We start from the raw sequence: 17107 nt of genomic DNA, 5'->3' as shown, positions 1-17107 counted from the left end.
AGGTAGTGCCTCAGTTGAGAATCGAAGTAATGCCTCAGTTGAGATGTCGAGGCCGTGCCTGAGTTGGAAATCGAGGGCCTCAGTTGGTTAAGTAGAGATAGTGCCTCAGTCGGGAGACGCAGTGCCTCATGTAACCCAGGTGAATTACATGAATAAAAATAGCGTACTTGAATAAGTAAAATAAAAATTAAGTAATAGGTTTAACAATAGGCTTGATAGTCTATATGTGTGATGTCTCTTTAAGAGTAGCCTATTGACGATCAGCCAATCAGGAAAAGTTGAGCGAAAACAGTTGAGACGTTGCTACTGCCAGAACGAGAGAGAAAAACGCTCAAGAGTTCTAGCAAGAAAAGAGAATACTGCATATAAAAAAGAACGAAAACAGAGTTAAAATTTTGTAATACTTTCCAACAAACATAGCTAAAGTTTGTAAAAACCGATTTACTGAAGAGAGAAATAAATAATCAAGATCAAACAAGAAAAAAGTACGCTAACCAGGGTGTTGGTTGTCCTAGTGAAACTTTTTGTTTTGGGAAATTCGTTGAACGGAATTGGTATGCTAAGTTTCTTTTGATAATAATGTTTGGTCAAAGCCAAACTACAATATAAAGAAAGTCAATGTATTGGTTGTATTATTTAATTGTTTTTGAAGACTATTTGGTCTCATGTTGTAAAGACCCTACGATGTAGTAGCTACGAGCTAGCATCCATTTTGTTTGATTCATTCTGAAATGCATGTCATTGTAAATGTATGCAGTGTCGGTTAAATTGTTTTCTTTGATAAATTACACTAATTTCATGTTTGTATGTATGACGCTGTTTTATAAACAGGTCAGGTTTTTTGGTTCTTTGAAATTGAATGGTCCACTGCACGTGGGAAAACCAAGATGGCGAGCCACCCATAGAATCCTCCCTAGTAAGAAGACGGCACAAGAAAGACCTGCAACGTTGGTATCAAAAGACTCTGCACAGTGAAGGGTTGCAAAACAGCGACTGGCTGGTTTTGAACTGATTTGAATTGATTTTACATTGTAGGTATTGATTTCATAATAGTTTTTTGTTGTGACTGAAATACAATTGAAAAGTGTTTTCAATTTATTAGCTAAACGGTTTCTGTTTAAAGCTAATTAGGAGAATACTTAAAATAACAAATATAATTTAGATCCAGCCCATGGGAAAAATAGAATTTAGAAGATATATTTCAAAAAAGATCAAAATGTTATATGGATTAATATAAATCCAGGTCAAAGTAAAAGGTTTACAGGATCCACCTTAATGATCACAAGTGAAAATCTAAGTTTCTTTTGAAGAGTACATGTCTGTTTTTATTTTGGTTTAAAGGATATCCATTGGTTAAATACAAGATAAAGCACGCCGGCAAATTTAAATCTATTCTATGGTCTGTGGTCTGTTTTATTTCTAAACCAAATCTTACTACTGCTCCCATCGAATCTAGAACTGGTCCACTGTTCAACCATCATAGGTGCTACACTCAGTTGGGAATCGGAGTAACGCCTCAGTTGAATGTCAAGGCAATGCCTCAGTCGGGAATCTGAGTAACGCCTCGGTTGGTAAAGCCTCATTCGAGATGTCGAGGCCGTGCCTCAGTCGGGAGAGGCAGTGCCTCAGTTGGTAAAGTAGAGGCTGTGCCTCAGTTGGGAATCGAGGGCCTCAGTTGAAACTCGAGGGCCTCAGTGAAGTAGAGGCAGTGCCTCAGTGGGGACGGCGAAAAGTGCCTCTGTGGTAAACACGACCCACGTACCATATCAATCGATAAAGCTTAGGGGCACTGTCTGCGCCGAGCTACACTCGTCTAGATATGCATGGCTGCAGACTCTATTTACATACAGGATTGCACCTCCATGCGGTGCGGTGGCACGGGGACACAGTGCAATGCAGCTCATGGTCACTCATTCACGATAGATAAGGCTTAGGAGCACTGTCTGCTCTGAGCTACACTTGTGAAGGTACTCATGGCTAGATAAAGCTTAGGGGCACTGTCTGCTCTGAGCCACACTTGAGTAGGTCAAGCATGAAGCTTAGGAGCACTGTTTGCTCTGAGCTACACTCGTAGATTAAGCATGGCTAGATAGAGCTTAGGGGCACTGTCTGCTCTTGAGCTACACTTTATTAGGTCAAACATGTTTAACACAAGCTCGTTCACAAGATAAAGTTTAGGAGCACTGTCTGCTCTGAGCTACACTTGTGCAGGATAAACATGGCTAGATAAAACTTTTGGGTACTGTCTGCTCTGAGCCACATTTACTTAGTTAGCATAGCACTCTCACTCACTCGCGTCTCACACACACACAGCTACGGCTTGGGACGCGTCTGCAGAGCACACCTGTGAGGGTAAGTATGGCGAACATCAGTCACTTCTTAGCACTTTCAGGGGTTTCACATACACGCAGCAGTCTCGTACGTTCATCTCGTCTGGCGTGTGGATGGTGTTGGGGAATGCTGTTGCTGCTCTCTGCCCGGATGTCGAGACGGTGTCTCCGTTTGGTGCGGCAGGGAGCCGCTGTGAGCACAACCATACGCCAAATCAAATATTACAATGATGTATTGTACTACCAGGTCCTCCTGCCTGAAACAAGCGAAGCTGGTTCATGCAGAGGACGCGAGACCTAGCGCGACTAGCAAATCGTCATCACGCTTCAGGCACACCCTTCTAATAGGGCGGGGTATATAGCAGGGATTCCAGGTCCCGTATTGCTAGTACGACTCAAACTCTCTCGGCCTCCTGCGGCCTCCACCTCCCGGGCCTCCACCCCTTTATCTGGTCTTTTTCTTCTTTCTCAGGGGGAATGCTGTTGCTGCTCTCTGCCCGGATGTCGAGACGGTGTCTCAGGAGACGGTGTCTCCGTTGGGTGCGGCAGGGAGCCGCTGCGAGCACAACCATACGCCAAATCAAATATTACAATGATGTATTGTATCATGTGGAATAAAGTATCTGTAACAAAACTACCCAGTCCTCCTGCCTGAACCCAAATTATTGGCTAGAGTTTAAGTGCGTCTGCTATTCGTAGTTACTATATATAGTTAAAGAGCGTCTGCTAAATGACTAAAAAAAATGACTAAATGTAAGTGAACAGCTGTTCATATTGTGAATTGAAACAAATGTATCCGCTGTATTTTATTCCATTGCTACTGAGAAACAGCTGAAGTTATGCAAATACTGTAAATCACAGCTGATTCCCAACCAGGAAACACTCTATGTTGAAGTTCTTTCAACTGCATGACCATATGGTATAGACAGTAAAGAGGACCTCTTTGGGCTGATCTTGTGTGGAAAAATAACAATATAGAGCAACACAAAGACAGTAAGAATACAGTAATGCCTGCACAAGGGAGAGGGAGACAAGTACCAGGACAAGGGAGAGGAGTGGGACAAGGGCAAGGGAGAGGAAGACACGTACCAGGACAAGGGAGAGGAAGACAAGTACCAGAACAAGAGAGAGGAGTGGGACACGGGAGAGGGAGAGAAGTTAGAATGTGTGGTGGCGCTCAGAGAAGGGCCAGAGCTAGGGTAATACTGTAAATGGAAGCTATATTGCATATTTCTTGCAGTAATGTTCTGTTGCAAATGAAGCCTTTACTGCAGCAATTATGTTTATGTCTTCTTTTGTTCAATAAAGTAACCGTACATTCTATAAAGCTACTCTGAGATGGGTCATTCATTTTTTGTTCTGAATTTATGCAGCAAAAAAAACTAAATGCATGCGTATTGGTTCGTTTGAATGCTCTAAACTAAGGATCCGGCATGGGGCTTCAGTGAACAACCGTTCATTTCACAAGTTATCAAAAAAGAGTAGTCAATGTATTATGACAATAAAACATACGGCAGGTATTCAAGGGCTAGTGCCACTGATAAATAGGATGCCTAGATAGCCCAGCTAACCACACTAACAGGCACTGCAAATATACACAAACCATCAACTAGATGCAATGAGTGAGCACATGTTACAGGTCCCAGGCAGAGGGCCCATAGACAGATAAGATTATCCTGAAAACAGGAAAATAATTGAGAATCTGGCGACAGTGCTTCTTCTTGCTTTCGCGCCGCTCAGCAAATTCTTTATTTGTCAATATGACAATGCAATACATACATACCTATTCATATGAAGTATCAACAATAAAACTAAATACATGTGTTTGAATATACTCCAACAAAACATTAACTTCCATTCCTCTAGCCAATTGGATTTTGGAGTTCAATACTTTAACCTCAATTGTGGTAGTACCAACAAAAGACGAACACACAATGGCTAGCTAGCTTACACTTGGTAGAAAGAACATGCTAGCAAAATCTACTTTAACTTCTGACAACATTGATACATCAAACCACCATACCAAAAACACATCTCCTCGATACAGATATCATAAAAGAGACAGTATCTTCCTAACCTGAAATGTAATTGAGCCAAAAGTAAAACAGGTTTCGGTCTTACTAAAAAAACAAGTTGCCCGCGCCATATTCGGCCGCATCCAACACAACCCAACGATTTCCGATAATACATATCAAACACACAAATTATTCTTGCCATACAACTGTAACATTTAACTTAATGCTAAACAACATGTCACCAATATTTAATCGATTTATTTAAAAGTTCAAAACTGAAAAAAGGAGAAGAATTGAGAATCTGGCGACAATGATTCTTCTTGCTTTCGCGCCGCTCCGCATATTGAGGAAGCATCGACACCTGCTTGCCAATAGAGTCCCCGATGGAAACACAGCGCCACATTGATTCCTACTGGCAACAACACTGAAATGTTCTGGTTCTTTTTTCCTTATAATTGGCCCCTATGTAGCCTGGCTGCCAGCCCAACTTCTCCCCGCCCCCAAAAAAATTTGGTCGGGAAGTTGGGTCTGGAGGGTCTCGTATTGTAGCCTGGCTGCCAGCCCAACTTCTCCCCGCCCAAAAGAAATTTGTTCGGGAAATTGGGTCTGGAGGGTCTCGTATTGGGGACCAACTACAGAAAACCAGAATCTGGGCGAACCAATGAAATTGCCAGGGCGGGCTTTATACGATGATGGACAGATGATCAACAGTAACGTAATCACCCACGTCACAAAAGAGCGCTTAAGTTGAATTCGTTTTGAACAAACATGGCTACCGCTGGAGATCTGGGATGTTGTGATTCTGCCATCCAGTCTGTTTTAGAAGACATCGACAGCGCATTAATTTTGAAAGAGGAACAGAGAGACGCAATCAAGGCATTTGTCGATGGAAAATATGTTTTTGCCGTCCTTCCTACGGGATTCGGTAAAAGTTTAATTTATCAGCTGGCCCCGATGGAGTTGTAATCCTAAACGGAGAACTTCATATATGTATTGCCCTTTATTGTTTCGCTCAAAAAGGTTGACCGTGTGAACAAGTACTCTCCCTACCCTTAAATTAATTTTACAACACCGGCAAAAATCGTTTGTATTCATTCTTCAAGCATACTTCAAGTCTGCTTGCAGTTTAGTTCTGTTGACAATAACTATGCGGTGCTTAACATATGTCACATACTCTGTTGCTCTGATTGGTTGTAGATCTATCCAATTGAGCGAAGAGGCATTTGTTTTCCAGGCTCGTTTGAAACACGCCCTGTAGTCAAAGCCCAACGGAAAGTTCTCAGACTCATATTCTGACTAGAATTATGAGTGTGACAACGTCAGGCTAGCCCCTATGACCCGTATTTCAAAACATTGCTCAAACATAAAACTAACAAAAATGTGATCACACATCTTGGGTGTCACACACGCACACAATATGGCAACATGATGCACAAGCAAGCACACGCACACTAATCAAAACAGCAGTGAGGTTTCACGGCAATCAATACTTATAGCCTAAACATAGCTGGGCATACATAAAACCATCTAGTCAGGGCCCTCACCGTACACCCGCAATTAGACCAAACAAATAATACATAGGTTAAAAAGATAAAATAAAACAGGGGATCGCAGTATAATCAGTTCGTATTACCCTACGTCACGCAGTTCGCACAGCTTTATGATACCACCAATGTTCCTCCCCTGCTGTGCCAACATGCCCCTTTTAAGGGGTTTGCCCTTCATTGGCGTCGATTGTCCATTGGAGAAGCAGTTCAGAAAGGCTGGTCACCCATTGGAAGGGCCGGGGGCTTGGCCGTAGGCGTGCGCGATGCTAGGTAGGTCGCGGTCCACCCACCTCCCCTGCCGGCAGCGACACTCCGAAGGAAGGACATCACACTATTACAGTTACATGTATTACATCCCTCCAGACTTTTTCAATGCCACGTCCTCGTGGCATGTATGGACCAGAATAGTTCACCTTAAATTAGGGCATGTAGCGGGCAGGCCTTTGCCCTTGTGTGGTGCGTTGCGAGCGTAGGAATGTGACCACTGGATTGGCTGCCTCCTGCTGGCCAGGATTGTAGAGCTCATGGTGTTGCGGTGGTCGGTTCTCCGGGACCCTGGGCACATTCGGGTTTCCTGGACCTGGAAAACACAGCATTCCCCACCAAGGCAACCCCCCACTTCCCACAACAGGTATGGTTCGGCCTCAACTATGGGTGTCTTATAGTTCATTGGACATGATCGCAAAAGATTACGATGCAACACCCTTTCTGTCCCCGTTTCTGGTTTAACTACATAAACCGGTATGTCTACAATAGGCTGTCGAACAACAATGTAAGGTGTCTTTTCCCAATTGTCTGCAAGCTTACCCCAGTCCCTCATTCCCCACTGTTTCAGCAGGACCCTTTCCCAAGGAAGGAGGGGGCAACTAAGAGGGGCTTGGTCATTCTTCCGCTTCTGCCGTTGTCGTGTGCTGTCCAGAGTTTTGTTTGCTGTCTGGTGAGCCTGGCACAGTCTCTCATGGCGTTGTACCCAGCTAGAAAGGGTCTCAGGAAGGTTTGCCACCGGTGTACCCAGTACCAGATCTAGGGGAAGACGGGGGTGCCAGCCAAACAGCAAATAGGAAGGGGTTTGGCCTGTGGAGCAGTGGACTGTGTGGACAGTGGACATCAGCAAAAGTTCTTGAATATAATGTGGCCAATGGAGCTTACGATCTTCTTCCAGGTAGCCTAAGAGCTGGAGTAGAGTGCAGTTAAAACGTTCTGAGCTTCCATTCCCCTGGGGATGGTATGGGGTGGTGTGGCTCTTTTTTAACCTATAAAGTTCACACAGCTCCTTGACAACAGCTGACTCGAAATTTGCACCTTGATCAGCATGAAACCTAGCCTGGCTGCCAGCCCAACTTCTCCCCGCCCACAAAAAAATTTGGTCGGGAAGTTGGGTCTGGAGGGTCTCGTATTGGGAACAACTACATAAAACCAGGATCTGGGCGGACCAATGAAATTGCCAGGGCGGGCTTTATACGATGATGGACAGATAATCAACAGTAACGTAATCAACAACGTCTCAAAAGAGCCCTTGGGTTGAATTAGTTTTCAACAAACAACATATTACGATGCTCTGATTGGTTGTAGTTCTATCCAATTGAGCGAAGAGGCATTTGTTTTACGAGTTCGGTTGAAACACGCCCCATAGTCACAGCCCAACAGAGAGTTTTCAGACTCATATTCTGACTAGAATTATGAGTATGACAACGTCAGGCTACATGAAACCTAGATGGACTTCCAAAGAACTGAATGATATTACTCCACATGGCTCGAGCTGTGGTGACTGCAGTTTGGTCTTTCGTGGGTACTGCCCATGAATACTTTGTAAAGTGGTCGGTCATCACTAAGACGTATTGGTGGCCATCTGTGGAGGGGTGCAGTTTCAGGAAATCTATAGTAACTACATTTACATTTAGTTATTTAGCAGACGCTCTTATCCAGAGCGACTTACAGTAAGTACAGGGACATTCCCCCGAGGCAAGTAGGGTGAAGTGCCTTGCCCAAGGACACAACGTCATTTGGCACGGCGGGGAATCGATCCGGCGCCCGTCTGACTTCTGATTACTAGCCCGACTCTTTCACCGCTCAGCCATCTGACTCCCTAGCTCAAATGGATAAGTAGTTTCAATGGACACAAGGGGTGCTTTGGTGTTGGTGGGGGGCATTTTAAGCAAGATGCAGCGTGGGCAGGCAGCACACCAGTTCAGAATGTCCTTAGTTTGGTAAGCCCAGAAAAATATTTTCCGTATGAAAGACAGTGTCTTGTCTCTGCCAAAGTGCCCCGCTTGTTCGTGGCATGTCCTCCATACCTGTTGCTTGTGGGCGTCTGGGAGCACCGGCTGGTGGCATACTTCTAGGGTTCTTGGATCTCTGCGGTGCCGAAAGAGGACACCATCCTGGAGGAACAATCTCCCTCTTTCCTTCAGAATGCGCAACGCTTCTGGTGGAGCGGCAGCCCGGTCACTGGTGGAGAGCTTAGACTTCTGTAAAAACAACAACACTTTACCAATAGCACCATCTTGTTGTCCAGGCTTCGGGTGTCATACCTGACCACTGATCCTGTTCTGGGGTATAGTGAGGGGGTTGTTTGGCTGCAGTAACACTACCAACAGTTCCAGAGCAGAAGGCAACCACTACCTCGACACCCACCTCTGTGTAAGGGGCTACTTCGATGTCATCCTCCTGCAACGGGCCTGATTCTCCCACTGGGACCCGGGAGAGAGCATACGCATTGAGTTTGTTCGGCCGGTCGGAACTGGATCTTAAAGTTGTAGCTGGACAGGCGGGCACACCAGCGTTGTTCCACACTTCCTAGATTTGCAGTTGGTAAATGTGCTAGGGGGTTGTTGTCTGTAAAGAAAGTGAATGTCGCCCCAAACAGATATTCCTTAAATATTTCTGTGATGGCCCATTTTAGGGCCAAAAACTCCAGCTTAAAGGAACTGTAGTTAGCGTCATTTTTCTCAGCGGGCTGCAGGCTACGGCTTGCATAAGCAATAACTTTGTCCATGCCTCCCTGAACTTGGCCGAGAACAGCACCCAAGCCTCGCTTACTAGCATCCGTATACAACACAAAAAGATAGTGAAAAGTCAGCGAATGCTAAAATTGGGGCCCTTACCAGAGTGTGCTTGAGCTGCTGAAAAGCCTCCTCACAGTCTGTTGTCCAGCTCTGAAGGGGAGGGCTTGTCCGGCGGGGGGACTTCTTTGGTTGCCCCACTAGTTGAGCATGGAGTGGCATAGCAATCTTGGAGAAATCCTTAATGAAACGTCGGTAATAACTGATAAGGCCAAGGAATGCCCGCAGCTCCCTTACTGTCTGGGGGCGTGGCCACTCCGTTATGGCCTGCACCCGCTCGCTGCTTGGGGTCACTCCATCTTCCTTTACCACATGTCCCAGGTACTGCACCTCAGCTTTAAAGAGATGACATTTGGAGGGCTTTAGCTTCAGGCCATGTTGGACCAGGCGCTGGAACACCCGCTCTAGGTTTTTCAGATGAGATGGAAAATCATGTGAAAAGACAATAATGTCATCAAGGTAGATCAAAAAGGACTGGAAATTCTGATCACCCAGACTTGACTCCATCAGCCTCTGGAACGTGGCCGGGGCATTGCACAACCCTAAGGGCATCCTACTGAACTCGTAGAGTCCCATGGGCGTAGTAAATGCAGTATTTTCTTGATCACTGGGGTGAACTGTTACCTGCCAGTATCCATTGGCAAGGTCGAGAGTGGAAAATAACTTTGCCTTTGAAAGCATTGTGAGAGACTCTTCCATGCAGGGCAGCGGGAAGGAGTCTTTCCGGGTTACACTATTAAGTTTGCGATAATCCTCACAAAACCTTAAAGTACCATCTTTCTTGCGCACCAGGACTACAGGTGATGCACAAGGGCTAATGCTCTTGCTGATCACTCCTGCCTCCAACATGCCCTGGATCAAAGTACACACCTCTTGATAGAGAGTCGGTGGAATTTGGCGGTGGCGCTCCCTCACAGGTGGTGCCTCTCCCGTAGGGATCTGATGGAACACTGCATCGGCCTTTCCATAGTCATGGTCAGACCTAGAGAATACATCTTTATGCTTGGCCAAGAAAAGATGTACCTGCTGGGTCTGTTCTGGGGTTAGAATTGCTCCACTTAGATCCACTGGAATACATGCATCACTGGGGGCTTCAGCTTCCGTCACCTGTTGTAGCTGGACCATCACGGTGTTAGGTGCTTCCAGGATCAGGTCCACCCCTTCTGAGAAAACATCAGCAGGCATAACTAGGGAAAAACAGGCAACTTTTTGGTTACGTTTCAGGTGGACTGGGACTGTACCCAGATTTTTCATCCTCACTGGCACCCTACCACAATCCGCATTGGCCACAGCCCTGGCCACCAGGCATTCCAAGTCGGCTTGATCAGACAATGGCTCCACCAAGCCTAGGTATGGGCATCCTCCAGGGCCCCCCGAACCCTGCCCATGAGTACCATTTCCTGTTTAGGTGGAACAGTAACATTGTACAGTGCATTGTCTCCTACAGACCTGGAGTCTGTAGGAGACAATAATCTTTCACTATAATAATGCCACATTTGGGAAGTACAGTGGTGCCAATACCAAGGCTTACTTCCATACAACCAACATAGGGAATCTGTTGCCCATTGGCTGCCTTCAGACTCAACCAGGCCGACGGGTCTTGGAGGCCAGCTCCTTCTTCCCCAAAAAGCTGATGGAAAGCGCTTTGCTTGAGCATGGTGACATGTGAGCCTGTATCGAGGATAAAGGGCACATCTTCTCCTGAGATCCTTACTGTGACAACGGGTGACTCTCCAATGAGGCCATCTCTACATATGGTTGCAGGAACCACACCACTCCCCCCCACTGCCTGGCCTCTGGCAGCAGGGCCTAGCAGTTTAAAGGCGGCTGGGTATGAGACTGATTCCTTTGTCTTGGACAAAAACGCTGGATGTGCCCAGAGGTTTGACGCATACAAAAGGGTCTTCCTTGCTCATCATATTGGAACATATTGCCTGAAGGGGGGAAGGAGTTTATAATACCCTGATTAGGCCCGCGATGGTGTGAAGATGGGGACCTGTGATTATACTGAGACTGGCCAACCACAGGAGGAGCACTTTGACATGTCAGAGGAGGGTATGGAGCTAGGGGCTGGCGCTGCCATGTGTTTTGACTATCTCTGGGGGCCTGTGGTCTAGGGGGTTGGCTTGCCAGGTTGTGTAACTCTGCCCTAAGCTCGCCGACAACATCCTTGGCTAGAGCAGCCATCTGAGATTTCAGTTCCTCTACCATCTCTGCTTTGAGCTCTTGGCGGAGCTGTTTCAAGTCCAGTGGTACAGGAGTTGGTACTTGGCTAGTCCCAAAGCAGCTTGATGACACTCCTCCTTGATCAGCAATGATCCGGAGCATGGCTTCTGTCTTAACCCTGGCAAAAGATAATTCTGGGTCTACCAGGACAAGTGTTCTAAGCTCCCGCCGAAGCATTCGGTCTCGGAGGCCCTCCAGGAACTGGTCTCTCATTAACTGATTAATGTTCCCATGATCATCCCGGTCTGAGTTCTTCAATTTCTGGAACAACTCTTGTAGCCGTAGGGTAAACTCAGAGACTGTTTCATTGGGCTCCTGCTTACAGTCGAAACAGAGGGGGCGAAGAACTGAGGCAGACATTTGATCACCATACAACTCTTTCAAGACAACAAATATTTGGTCAGGACTATTCCGTTCTCTGTCATCTAAAATCAATATTTGTCTCTTAGCTTCCCCCTCTAAGCAATTAATGATCAAGTCGAGCTGTACATTTTCGGGCACTCTACACATTTTAAACATGGCCTTCAAATGAGCTTGCCCCTCCCCCAACCCAAAATCTGAATTCCTACCGCGGAATTTCTGCCCCCACATGTTTGCCGAAAAGAACGGTGGTATAAAATAGGCATAAACCCCGGTTGTGCCTCATCTACAGAAATTTGTTTGGAGTACACAATTGTCACTGGAACCCAAACCAGATCCTGCCGACTACGCCAGTTGTAATGGTTCGTTTGAATGCTCTAAACTAAGGATCCGGCGTTGGACTTCAGTGAACAACCGGTAAACTTCACAAGTTATCAAAAAAGAGTAGTCAATTTATTATAACAATAAAACATACTGCAGCCCCTCCCTGAGTCACCACCTTACTGCGGTGGAGGGGTTTGCGTGTCCTAGTGATCCTGGAAGCTATGTTGGCTTTATGCCCCATGTAGGGTCACCCAAGGCAAACAGGTTCCAGGCGAAGGACCAGACAAAGCGTGGCTCAAAAACCTACCATGAATAAAAACAACATTGGTTCTCAGTTGCCCCTGCCCAGAAGCGGGTCACCGAAGCCCCCCCCTGGAGCCAGGGCCGGGGGTGGGGCTCGATGGCGAGCGCCTGGTGGCCGGGCCTTTTCCCATGGGGCCCGACCGGGCACAGCCCGAAGAGACTACCCTGGGACCCTCTTCCAGTGGGCTCACCATCCGCAGGAGGGGTCATGGGGGTCGGTTGCAGTGTGAGACGGGCGGCGGCCAAAGGCGGGGGCCTTGGCGGTCCGATCCTTGGCTGCAGAAGCTAGCTCTAGGGACGTGGAACGTCACCTCGCTGGCGGGAAATGAGCCTGAGTTGGTGCGCGAGGTAAAGAGATTCCGGCTAGATATAGTCGGCCTCGCCTTGACGCACAGCCTAGGCTCCGGAACCAGTCTCCTTGAGAGGGGCTGGACTCTCTTCCACTCTGGAGTTGCCCTTGGTGAGAGGCGTCGAGCTAGGGTGGGAATACTTGTTTCCCCTCGGTTCGGCGCCTGAACATTGGGGTTCACCCCGGTGGACGAGAGGGTAGCCTCCCTCCGCCTTCGGGTGGGGGGACGGGTCCTCACTGTTGTTTGTGCTTACGCACCAAATGGCAGCTCAGAGTACCCACCCTTTTTGGAGACTCTGGGGGGGGGTGCTGGAAAGCGCTCTTCCCGGGGATTCCCTCGTCCTCCTGGGGGATTTCATTGCTCATGTGGGCAATGACAGTGAGACCTGGAGGGGCGTGATTGGGAGGAATGGCCCCCCCGATTTGAACCCGAGCGGTGTTTTGTTGTTGGACTTCTGTGCTAGACACGGCTTGTCCATAACGAACACCATGTTCAAGCGTAAGGGTGTCCATATGTGCACCTGGCACCAGGACACTCGAGGTCTCAGTTCGATGATCAACTTTGTAGTCGTGTCGTCGGACTTGGGGCCGCATGTTTTGGACACGGGTGAGGAATGGGGCGGAGCTGTCAACTGATCACCACCTGGTGGTGAGTTGGCTTCGATGGTGGGGGAGGACGCCGGTCAGGCCTGGCAGGCCCAAACGTAATGTGAGGGTCTGCTGGGAACGGCTGGTAGAACCCTCTGTCAGAAGGAGCTTCAACTCCCACCTCCGGGAGAGCTTCGATCATGTCTCGGGTGGGGGGGGGGGGTGGGGGGGCGGGGACATTGAGTCCTAATGGGCCATGTTCCGGGCCTCCATTATTGAAGCGGCTGACCGGAGCTGTGGCCGCAAGGCGGTCGGTGCATGTCGAGGCAGCTGATGTGTACCAGCAGGCCAAGCGGAACGCGGCTTTGACGGTCGCGGAGGCAAAAACCCGGGCATGGGACGAGTTTGGCGAGGCCATGGAGAATGACTTCCGAACGGCTTCAAAAAGGTTCTGGACCACCATCCGGAGACTCAGGAGGGGGAAGCAGTGCTCTGTCAACACTATACGGTGGGGATGGTGCGCTGCTGACCTCGACGGGGGACGTCCTGGATCGGTGGAAGGAATACTTCGAAGACCTCCTTAATTCCACCAACACGCTTTCCGACGTGGGGGCAGAGTCTGGAGACATCGGGGGGGGGGGGGGGGGGGGGGGGGCCTTCTATCTCTGGGGCTGAGGTCGCCGAGGTGGTTGAAAAGCTCCGCGGTGGCAGGGCCCCTGGGGTGGATGAGGTCCGCCCGGAGTTCCTTAAGGCTCTGGATGTTGTAGGGCTGTCTTGGTTGACACGACTCTGCAACATCGCGTGGACATCAGGGACAGTGCCTCTGGACTGGCAGACCGGGGTGGCGGTTCCCCTCTTTAAAAAGGGGGACCGGAGGGTGTGCTCCAACTTTAGGGGGATCACACTCCTCAGCCTCCCTGGCTGCAGGGTTAGGGTTAGGGTTAGGGTCCTGGCTAATTACATACATTATTCAATCAATAAATACCACTGAATGTCTACACTCAGGTTCAGATTGGGTAAGATAGGTTTTGTCTATGCAGACTGTATTCAGAGGTGAAAACAACATGAAAACCAGAGCGCTGTCTTTGGGTGAAAAACAAGCAATTGTGAGTCTTAGAGAAGATGGAAAATCAATCAGAGCCATTGCAGAAACATTGGCCATAGCCAGTACAACCATTTGGAATGTCCTGAAGAAGAAGAAAACTACTGGTGTACTAAGTAACAGACGTCGAACAGGTAGACCAAGGAAAACATCAGCAGTTGATGACAGAAACATTGTGAGAGCTGTAAAGAAAGACCCTAAAACAACTGTTAGTGAGATCAGCAACAACCTCCAGATGGCAGGAGTGAAGGTATCACTATCTACTGTTCGCAGAAGACTTCATGAACAAAAGTACAAGGGCTACACCAGAAGATGCAAACCACTCATTAGCAAGAAGAATAGGAAGGCCAGGCTGGAATTTGCCAAAAAGTACAGAGATGAACCTCAAAAATTCTGGGACAAAGTTTTATGGACTGATGAGACAAAGATTAACTTTTACCAAAGTGATGGAAAGGCTAAAGTTTGGAGAAAGAAAGGAACTGCTCATGATCCCAAACACACAAGCTCATCTGTGAAACACGGTGGAGGTAATGTCATGGCTTGGGCTTGCATGGCTTCTTCTGGGACGGGCTCATTAATCTTCATTGAGGATGTAACACATGATGGCAGCAGCAAAATGAACTCGGAAGTCTACAGAAACATTTTGTCTGCCAATTTAAGGAAAGATGCAACCAAACTGATTGGCAGAGCCTTCATCATGCAGCAAGATAACGACCCAAAACACACTGCCAAAACAACAAAGGAGTTCATCAGGGGCAAGAAATGGAAGGTATTAGACTGGCCAAGTCAATCTCCAGACTTAAACCCTATAGAGCATGCATTTTACCTGCTTAAGAGGAGACTGAAGGGAGGAACCCCACAAAACAAACAACAACTGAAAGAGGCTGCAGTGAAAGCCTGGGAAAGCATCAAAAAGGAAGAATGCAAAAGTTTGGTGACGTCAATGGGTCACAGACTTGCTGCAGTTATTGAAAGCAAAGGATTTGCAACTAAATATTAAGTCTTATTCACTTAAATATGTTTTAAGTATATCTGTTCCAATACTTTTGATCACATGACAAATGGGTGGATTCAAACAAAATGTGATATTTTCTTAGTTGTGCATCAGATCCTGATGTAAATACCTGGAAATAAAAGCTGAAACGTTGATCTCTGGTCTCACGTTCATTATTTGATGTCAAGCCCAAATGTTTTCAGTCTACAGCAAAAATAAAGGAATTCGCCTCACTGTTCCAATACTTTTGGAGGGCACTGTATAAAAGTTTGTGAACAAACATGTAAAAGGACAAAGAACAGACACTCCAGTCACAATAGTTTTGTGTCCCAGCCTCAGTGTCCCAGTTAGTGGCATGACAGCACCAGATGCTAATGTACATATGATCCTCACAAAGGTATATAGACTTGGCTTTCCAGGCTACACATTTAAAAAGAAAGACAAGAAATTGAGCTGCCACCATTATGTTACCATATGCCACTATTATCATATGTTTCAGTTTGGCTCTTGATGAAACCATTTCATCCATCACAATGATGAAGATGGCAACTTTAAGCAACATTGTTTCAAGTGGGAGGCCTCGTACCTCTGATATCAAGTCAATCAATATCTGCCACAAACACCTACGACATGGAACATAATTTGTAAACCGAAACACACAGACACACAATGTTACTGACCAAGGGACTGATTTGCCTTAACCCCATGCCCAATTAGGGGCAAAATCGTCTCTTATGTCAGGATCAGACTACATTAATTCCAATATTTTGTAGTTACACATTTCCAGCTTTGAACGTCTTTGCCACTGTGACATAACCAAAGACCTGCAATGTTGCATCTGGGACACCCCATGACACCCTGAAGAAAAGTTTAGCATGTCAGAATTATGTTTTTCTAGTTTGACAACTTTCACACGTTTATTCAGCAAGATCAATCTACCCTCCAGGAAGAGGTGGGATGGGATAGCACAATGGTCCAAGGTGGTTAGTCTCTCTCTCTTACCTATGCTTGTCTGTGTTCAGTTCCTGGAGAACTTGGAACAGCAGGCTGAGTACTTCTCTGCTCCCTGGACTATGTTCAGCCTGTATAATAATAATAATACTTTGTTTATGTAGCAAATTTCATACGAGAATTGCAGCTCAATGTGCTTTACATAAAATCAATAGACAATAATAATAACAACTGTGCTTGGTCTTAAGAAAAGCCCAAAACAATAACTTAATACAGTATAATTCAAACCAAAATAAAGTCCCAATAAGATCTCTGTTCAAAAGAGAAAAACCCAAAACAAAACTTAAATACAGTTACAATTCAAACCAGTATAAGATCTCTGTTAAACTAAAGTTTTCAGCTGTAAACATGCATGTTTGGTTCAACCCTGGTCTGTATCTGTAAAACCATACACTCTCTTAACAGATCCTTTTCCACAGATCAAGAGTATGGGCCGTATTCTATGTTACAACAGATCCTTTGCCTCAGATCAAGAATACAGATTGTTTTACATACTCTGAGCTTTCATTCTCTCTAGTGTCCACATGGTGTCACTGTGAATTCCAATGTTCAATGTGCATGGGTTTGATAATCTCAGTTTCCACTAGTCGTCCACTATATAGAATCTGTCCATGATACAGTTTTTTACAATCGCTATGACAGTTTTTGAACACGTTTCATAAACTCTTGACACAGTTAGCACAACATCCGCCTGTGTTGGCTATACAATTAACACATTTCTTGTTGCTTTGAAACAAAATGCATAGAGTAAACAAATTTAAAATGCTTGAACTTCTTTTACACACAAGTTCAACCAAGACCAAAACAATCATTTTTAGGGACTAATTTACCAATGCTTTCACACTAAATGTCAGAACAGATAACATCATGTTCAAAACCTAACTTATTGGCTAAAG

The sequence above is a fragment of the Hypomesus transpacificus genome, chromosome 8 (assembly GCF_021917145.1).
Source record: "Hypomesus transpacificus isolate Combined female chromosome 8, fHypTra1, whole genome shotgun sequence".
Classification (NCBI taxonomy): Eukaryota; Metazoa; Chordata; class Actinopteri; order Osmeriformes; family Osmeridae; genus Hypomesus; species Hypomesus transpacificus.
The sequence above is the reverse complement of the archived record's forward strand: the minus strand, read 5'-3'. Positions refer to the sequence as shown.